The sequence below is a fragment of the Salvia miltiorrhiza genome, chromosome 6 (genome assembly GCF_028751815.1).
Source record: "Salvia miltiorrhiza cultivar Shanhuang (shh) chromosome 6, IMPLAD_Smil_shh, whole genome shotgun sequence".
Lineage (NCBI taxonomy): Eukaryota > Viridiplantae > Streptophyta > Magnoliopsida > Lamiales > Lamiaceae > Salvia > Salvia miltiorrhiza.
The window spans coordinates 45,586,165-45,593,519 of NC_080392.1; the positions used below are offsets into that span (position 1 = coordinate 45,586,165).

Below are 7,355 nucleotides of genomic sequence, written 5' to 3' on the forward strand. Positions count from 1 at the left end.
TTGGAACCCATATGTCATGGGAAACATACAGTGACGTTCCAACCACGCTCCGACCACATCTCGGTTCGGGCCAGGAGGGCGAGATCGCTCGGTGCATGGATTACCGGTCAACCTGCCCCATAATTTTTCAACGGACTGGAATTGTGATTTTGACCGGTAAGCATTGTTTTGGGCCTCTGATTTAGCTTTCCAACGGCGTGAGAATCGTCCCAATCCGTCGAGTAACGAAGGAGATATAGCCAAAACAGTGGGGATCTGCGTTTTCTGTCAAGGGCTATATCCCGTTTCTTGCCCAGTTTTTTGTGCGGAAATCGAACGTCAAATTAGACCGCATCGGGACGTAGGGATCGGAATAAGGTTTCCATAGACGCGTGAATCGCCGTAATCCGATAACTAACGAGGGAGATAAGGCCGAAACATTATTTCGCAAGAAACGGGGCCAAGACAATAGAATCCAAGTGGCCTCCATTGGGCTCCGTTTCCCGGTAGACGTCCACTGTTTTGGCCATAACTCATTCGTTATGGGTCGGATTCAGGTCAAACCAAAGCTGATTTCAAGCTAACTCAGAGGGCTACGACTATGGTCGTGCCGATCCGCACGATCCCGATTGCATCGTATTTGAAAATCGTGCGGTTCAGATCTGCTTCAGAATGATGAATCGGGTATTATGCGCACCATTCCTTCGTTACAAGTCGGAATGCCTTGATTCTTTCTCCTTTGGAACCCATATGTCATGGGAAACGTTCAGTGACGTTCCAACCACGCTCCGACCGCATCTCGGTTCGGGTCGGGAGGGCGAGATCGCTCGGTGCATGGATTATCGGTCAACCTGCCCGATAATTTTTCAAAGGACTGGAATTGTGATTTGGACCGGTAACCATTGTTTTGGGCCTCTGATTTAGCTTTCCAACGGCGCAAGAATCGTCCCAATCCGTCGAGTAACGAAGGAGATACGGCCAAAACAGTGGGGATCTGCGTTTTCCGTCAAGGGCTATATCCCGTTTCTTGCCCAGTTTTTTGTGCGGAAGTCGAACGTCAAATTCGACCACATCGGGCCGTAGGGATCGGAATAAGGTTTCCATAGACGCATGAATCGCTGTAATCCGATAAGTAACGAGGGAGATAAGGCCGAAACATTTTTTCGCAAGAAACGGGGCCAAGACAATAGAATCCAAGTGGCCTCCATTGGGCTCCGTTTCCCGGTAGACGTCCACTGTTTTGGCCATAACTCAATCGTTATGGGTCAGATTCAGGTCAAACTAACGTTGATTTCAGGCTAACTCAGAGGGCTACGACTATGGTTGTGCCGATCCGCACGATCCTGAGTGCATCGTATTTGAAAATCGTGCGGTTCAGATCTGCTTCCGAACGATGAATCGGGTATTACGCCCAGCTTTCCTTCGTTACAAGTCGGAATGCCTTAATTCTTTCACCTTTGGAACCCATATGTCATGGGAAACAAACAGTGACGTTCCAACCACGCTCCGACCGCATCTCGGTTCGGGCCAGGAGGGCGAGACCGCTTGGTGCATGGATTACCGGTCAACCTGCCCTATAATTTTTCAACGGACTGGAATTGTGATTTGGACCGGTAAGCATTGTTTTGGGCCTCTGATTTAGCTTTCCAACGGCGTGAGAATCGTCCCAATCCGTCGAGTAACAAAGGAGATACAGCCAAAACAGTGGGGATTTGCGTTTTCCGTCAATGGCTACATCCCGTTTCTTGCCCAGTTTTTTGTGCGGAAGTCGAACGTCAAATTCGACCGCATCGGGCCGTAGGGATCGGAATAAGGTTTCCATAGACGCGTGAATCGCCGCAATCCGATAAGTAACGAGGGAGATAAGGCCGAAATATTATTTCGCAAGAAACGGGGCCAAGACAACAGAATCCAAGTGGCCTCCATTGGGCTCCGTTTCCCGGTAGACGTCCACTATTTTGGCCATAACTCATTTGTTATGGGTCGGATTCATGTCAAACCAACGCTGATTTCAAGCTAACTCAGAGGGCTACGACTATGGTCGTGCCGATCCACACGATCCCGAGTGCATCGTATTTGAAAATCGTGGGTTCAGAACGGCTTCCGAACGATGAATCGGGTATTATGTGCACCATTCCTTCGTTACAAGTCGGAATGCCTTGATTCTTTCGCCTTTGGAACCCATATATCATGGGAAACGTTCAGTGACGTTCCAACCACTTTCCGACCGCATCTCGGTTCGGGTCGGGAGGGCGAAATCGCTCGGTGCATGGATTACCGGTCAACCTGCCCGATAATTTTTCAACGGACTGGAATTGTGATTTGGACCGGTCAGCATTGTTTTGGGCCTCTGATTTAGCTTTCCAACGGTGCGAGAATCGTCCCAATCCGTCGAGTAACGAAGGAGATACGGCCAAAACAGTGGGGATTTGTGTTTTCCGTCAAGGGCTATATCCCGTTTCTTGCCCAGTTTTTTGTGCGGAAGTCGAACGTCAAATTCGACAGTATCGGGCCGTAGGGATCGGAATAAGGTTTCCATAGACGCGTGAATTGCCGCAATCCGATAAGTAACGAGGGAGATAAGGCCGACACATTATTTCGCAAGAAACGGGGCCAAGACAATAGAATCCAAGTGGCCTCCATTCGGCTCCGTTTCCCGGTAGACGTCCACTGTTTTGGCCATAACTCATTCGTTATGGGTCGGATTCATGTCAATCCAACGCTGATTTCAAGCTAACTCAGAGAGCTACGACTATGGTCTTGCCGATCCGCACGATCCTGAGTGCATCGTATTTGAAAATCGTGTGGTTCAGAACGGCTTACGAACGATGAATCGGGTATTATGTGCACCATTCCTTCGTTACAAGTCGGAAATGCCTTGATTCTTTCTCCTTTGGAACCCATATGTCATGGGAAACGTTCAGTGACGTTCCAACCACGCTCCGACCGCATCTCGGTTCGGCCCGGGAGGGCGAGATCGCTCGGTCCGTGGATTACCGGTCAACCTACCCGATAATTTTTCAACGGACTGGAATTGTGATTTGGACCGGTCAGTATTGTTTTGGGCCTCTGATTTAGCTTTCCAACGGCGTGAGAATCGTCCCAATCCGTCGAGTAACGAAGGAGATACGGCCAAAATAGAGGGGATCTGCATTTTCCGTGAAGGGCTATATCCCATTTCTTGCCTAGTTTTTTGTGCAGAAGTCGAACATAAATTTCGATCGCATCGGATCGTAGGGATCGGAATAGGGTTTCTATAGACGCGTGAATTGCCACAATCCGATAAGTAAGGAGGGAGATAAGGCCGAAACATTATTTCGCAAGAAACGGGGCCATGACAACAGAATCGAAGTGGCCTCCATTGGGCTCCGTTTCCCGGTAATCGTCCACTGTTTTGGCCATAACTCATTCGTTATGGGTCGGATTCAGGTCAAACCAACGCTGATTTCTAGCTAACTTAGAGGGCTACGACTATGATCGTGCCGATCCGCACGATCCCGAGTGCATCGTATTTGAAAATCGTGCGGTTCAGAACGGCTTCCGAACGATGAATCGGGTATTATGTGCACCATTCCATCGTTACAAGTCGGAATGCCTTGATTCTTTCGCCTTTGGAACTCGTATGTCATGGGAAACGTTCAGTGACGTTTCAACCACGCTCCGACCACATCTCGGTTCGGGCCGGGAGGGCGAGATCGTTCGGTGCATGGATTATCGGTCAACCTGCCCGATAATTTTTCAACGGACTAGAATTGTGATTTGGACCGGTCAGCATTGTTTTGGGCCTCTGATTTAGCTTTCCAACGGCGTGAGAATCGTCCCAATCTGTCGAGTAACGAAGGAGATATAGCCAAAACAGTGGGGATCTGCATTTTCTGTCAAGGGCTATATCCCGTTTCTTGCCCAGTTTTTTGTGTGGAAATCGAACGTCAAATTAGACCGCATCGAGCCGTAGGGATCGGAATAAGGTTTCCATAGACGCGTGAATCGCCGTAATCCGATAAGTAACGAGGGAGATAAGGCCGAAACATTATTTCGCAAGAAACGGGGCCAAGACAACAGAATCCAAGTGGCCTCCATTGGGCTCCGTTTCCCGGTAGACGTCCACTGTTTTGGCCATAACTCATTCGTTATGGGTCGGATTCAGGTCAAACCAAAGCTGATTTCAAGCTAACTCAGAGGGCTACGACTATGGTCGTGCCGATCCGCACGATCCCGATTGCATCGTATTTGAAAATCGTGCGGTTCAGATCTGCTTCAGAACGATGAATCGGGTATTATGCGCACCATTCCTTCGTTACAAGTCGGAATGCCTTGATTCTTTCTCCTTTGGAACCCATATGTCATGGGAAACGTTTAGTGACATTCCAACCATGCTCTGACCGCATCTCGGTTCGGGCCGGGAGGGCGAGATCGCTCGGTCCGTGGATTACCGGTCAACCTGCCCGATAATTTTTCAATGGACTGGAATTGTGATTTGGACCGGTCAGCATTGTTTTGGGCCTCTGATTTAGATTTCCAACGGCGTGAGAATCGACCCAATCCGTCGAGTAACGAAGGAGATACGGCCAAAATAGAGGGGATCTGCGTTTTCCGTCAAGGGCTATATCCCATTTCTTGCCTAGTTTTTTGTGCAGAAGTCGAACATGAATTTCGATCACATCGGGCCGTAGGGATCAGAATAGGGTTTCTATAGACGCGTGAATCGCCGCAATCCGATAAGTAACGAGGGAGATAAGGCCGAAACATTATTTCGCAAGAAACGGGGCCAAGACAACAGAATCCAAGTGGCCTCCATTGGGATCCGTTTCCCGGTAGACGTCCACTGTTTTGGCCATAACTCATTCGTTATGGGTCGGATTCAGGTCAAACCAACGCTTATTTCAAGCTAACTCAGAGGGCTACGACTATGGTCGTGCTGATCCGCACGATCCCGAGTGCATCGCATTTGAAAATCGTGCGGTTCAGATCTGCTTCCGAACGATGAATCGGGTATTATGCGCACCTTTCCTTCGTTACAAGTCGGAATGCCTTGATTCTTTCACATTTGGAACCCATATGTCATGGGAAACATACAGTGACGTTCCAACCACGCTCCGACCACATCTCGGTTCGGGCCAGGAGGGCGAGATCGCTCGGTGCATGGATTACCGGTCAACCTGCCCCATAATTTTTCAACGGACTGGAATTGTGATTTGGACCGGTAAGCATTGTTTTGGGCCTCTGATTTAGCTTTCCAACGGCGCGAGAATCGTCCCAATCCATCAAGTAACGAAGGAGATACGGCCAAAACAGTGGGGATCTGCGTTTTCCGTCAAGGGCTATATCCCGTTTCTTGCCCAGTTTTTTGTGCGGAAGTCGAACGTCAAATTCGACCACGTCGGGCCGTAGGGATCGGAATAAGGTTTCCATAGACGCGTGAATCGCTGCAATTAGGGTTGTAACCGAATCGAATACTGACGAATATCTCAATATTCGATTCGTATTCGTGAAATAATTCGTATATTCGATTCGGTATTCGTTTAGATTTCGAATACAAAATGCGATTCGATATTCGATTCGATTTGATTTTGAAATTATTCGCTTCGATTCGTGTATTCGATTCGTTTTTTAAAATTACTCTAAATTAAAAAATTCGAATATTCGATTCGAATATTCGATTCGTTTTCCCTTCTATTCGATTCGATTCGAACTATTCGATTCGAAATTTTAGAGAAAAAAATATGTGAAATAATATTCTAAAAAATATAGTGATATATTTCAATACATCTACCTAATAATGACACACATCAAAAAAAGCTCATTTGATGATTCCACCATTTAAATTCTCAATACACATCATAACATTCAAAAGTTTGCAATACATAAAATAAAGATAGGTTTCAAATTCATCAAAACAACACTTCAATAAAACAATGTCAAACATCCAATCTTCCACCAAGCTTGTAAACTAAGTGGACTTCAACATCACATGGAAAGGTTCTTCTTGCTCCTACAAGAAGTAATAAAATAATTAAATGTATGCTTATTAAATTTGAAGCATCCATATTCCTGCAAAAATATTAAATAAGCCTCACAATAACAGTAAATCTAATTCCACATTTCCAAATTCCAACCATCTAAATTCATAATAACAGTAAAATAAAATTAAAGCTCCCTAACATGCAAGCTTGCTATCGGACTATTATATCAGAATGCTTAATCATCATATTAGGATTATTGGAATCATAATCAAAACACTTAATAAATTTCCCAATGTTTTACCAATTCGATAATAACTGTTTGGATGAAAATTACATGGAAACAGTGCTTGATAGCCACTATAACTTGATTTAATCCATTAAAGACCTTACTTTCTTCCTTCCCCAACCCCAAAACCAAACTCCACCGACAACAGACACGAATTAATTAGTTCGATGACAAAAGAATCCAAGAATCCAAGAATTAAAAGTAAAAGTATACTACAGCATACATCACATTCATCAATGCAGCTATTAGATTTCATAAAACACTAGATTTCTTAAACAGAAATCACATTCAGCAATATGTAATATATGCGTTCTTGCAATAACTCAAAAAATAAAGTAGCGGCGCAACAGAGGAGAGGGAATGGGAGATTTCTTAAACAGACATCACATACTAACCTGCTAGTATACGGCAGCAGCAGACGACAGTTGGAGGAGAGGCGACGCCGTGGCGGGGTGCTGGCGACTGGAGACGAGCGACGTTAGTTGCTGGCGAGTGGCGACGGGCAGCCCGCAGCGGAGAAGGCTGAGGATCCAACGACGTCAGTAGGGTGTGGGCGGCGGCGGCAGAGAAGGCTGGCTGGAGCTGGCAGCGTGTGAGCCGTGAGGGCGGCGATAGTGGTCTGGTGTGTGGGGGGCGGGGCGGCGGAAACAAATAGGTGTGTGTTTCAAATTTAGGTTAATGAAATGAGAGAGAAAAAGAAATGTAAAGGGAAAATGCGTGTGTTTCAAATAATAGGGATACAGGCGTGGCCCGCGTGGGATAGGTGTGTGTTTGAAATTTAGGGAATAGGCGTGTATCTCAAATTTTCAATTTTTTTAATATCTAATTTAATATTTTAAAATTAGATATATATTCAATATATATATATATATATATAATATTTATCTATTTATTTATTAATCGAATCGAATACATACGAATATCGAATCGAATATCAAAATTTCATATTCGATTCGTTTATTAATCGAATCGAATCGAATATTTATAATCGAATACGAATCGAATAATTTCGAATACGAATATCAAAATTTCGAATCGAATATCGAATCGAGCAAAAATATTCGATTCGTTTACAACCCTAGCTGCAATCCGATAAGTAACGAGGGAGATAAGGCCGAAACTTTATT

General features: G+C 45.4%; 1 long non-coding RNA gene across 1 annotated transcript; it reads right to left on the reverse strand.

The window, feature by feature from the left end:
- Positions 1-5,771: 5,771 nt before the first annotated feature.
- Positions 5,772-7,038, reverse strand: LOC130990108 (uncharacterized). The gene is made up of 2 exons (XR_009090830.1): positions 6,624-7,038; positions 5,772-5,971 (listed from the first exon to the last, which is right to left on the reverse strand). It is a non-coding gene; the product is annotated as an uncharacterized LOC130990108 (long non-coding RNA).
- Positions 7,039-7,355: the final 317 nt, after the last annotated feature.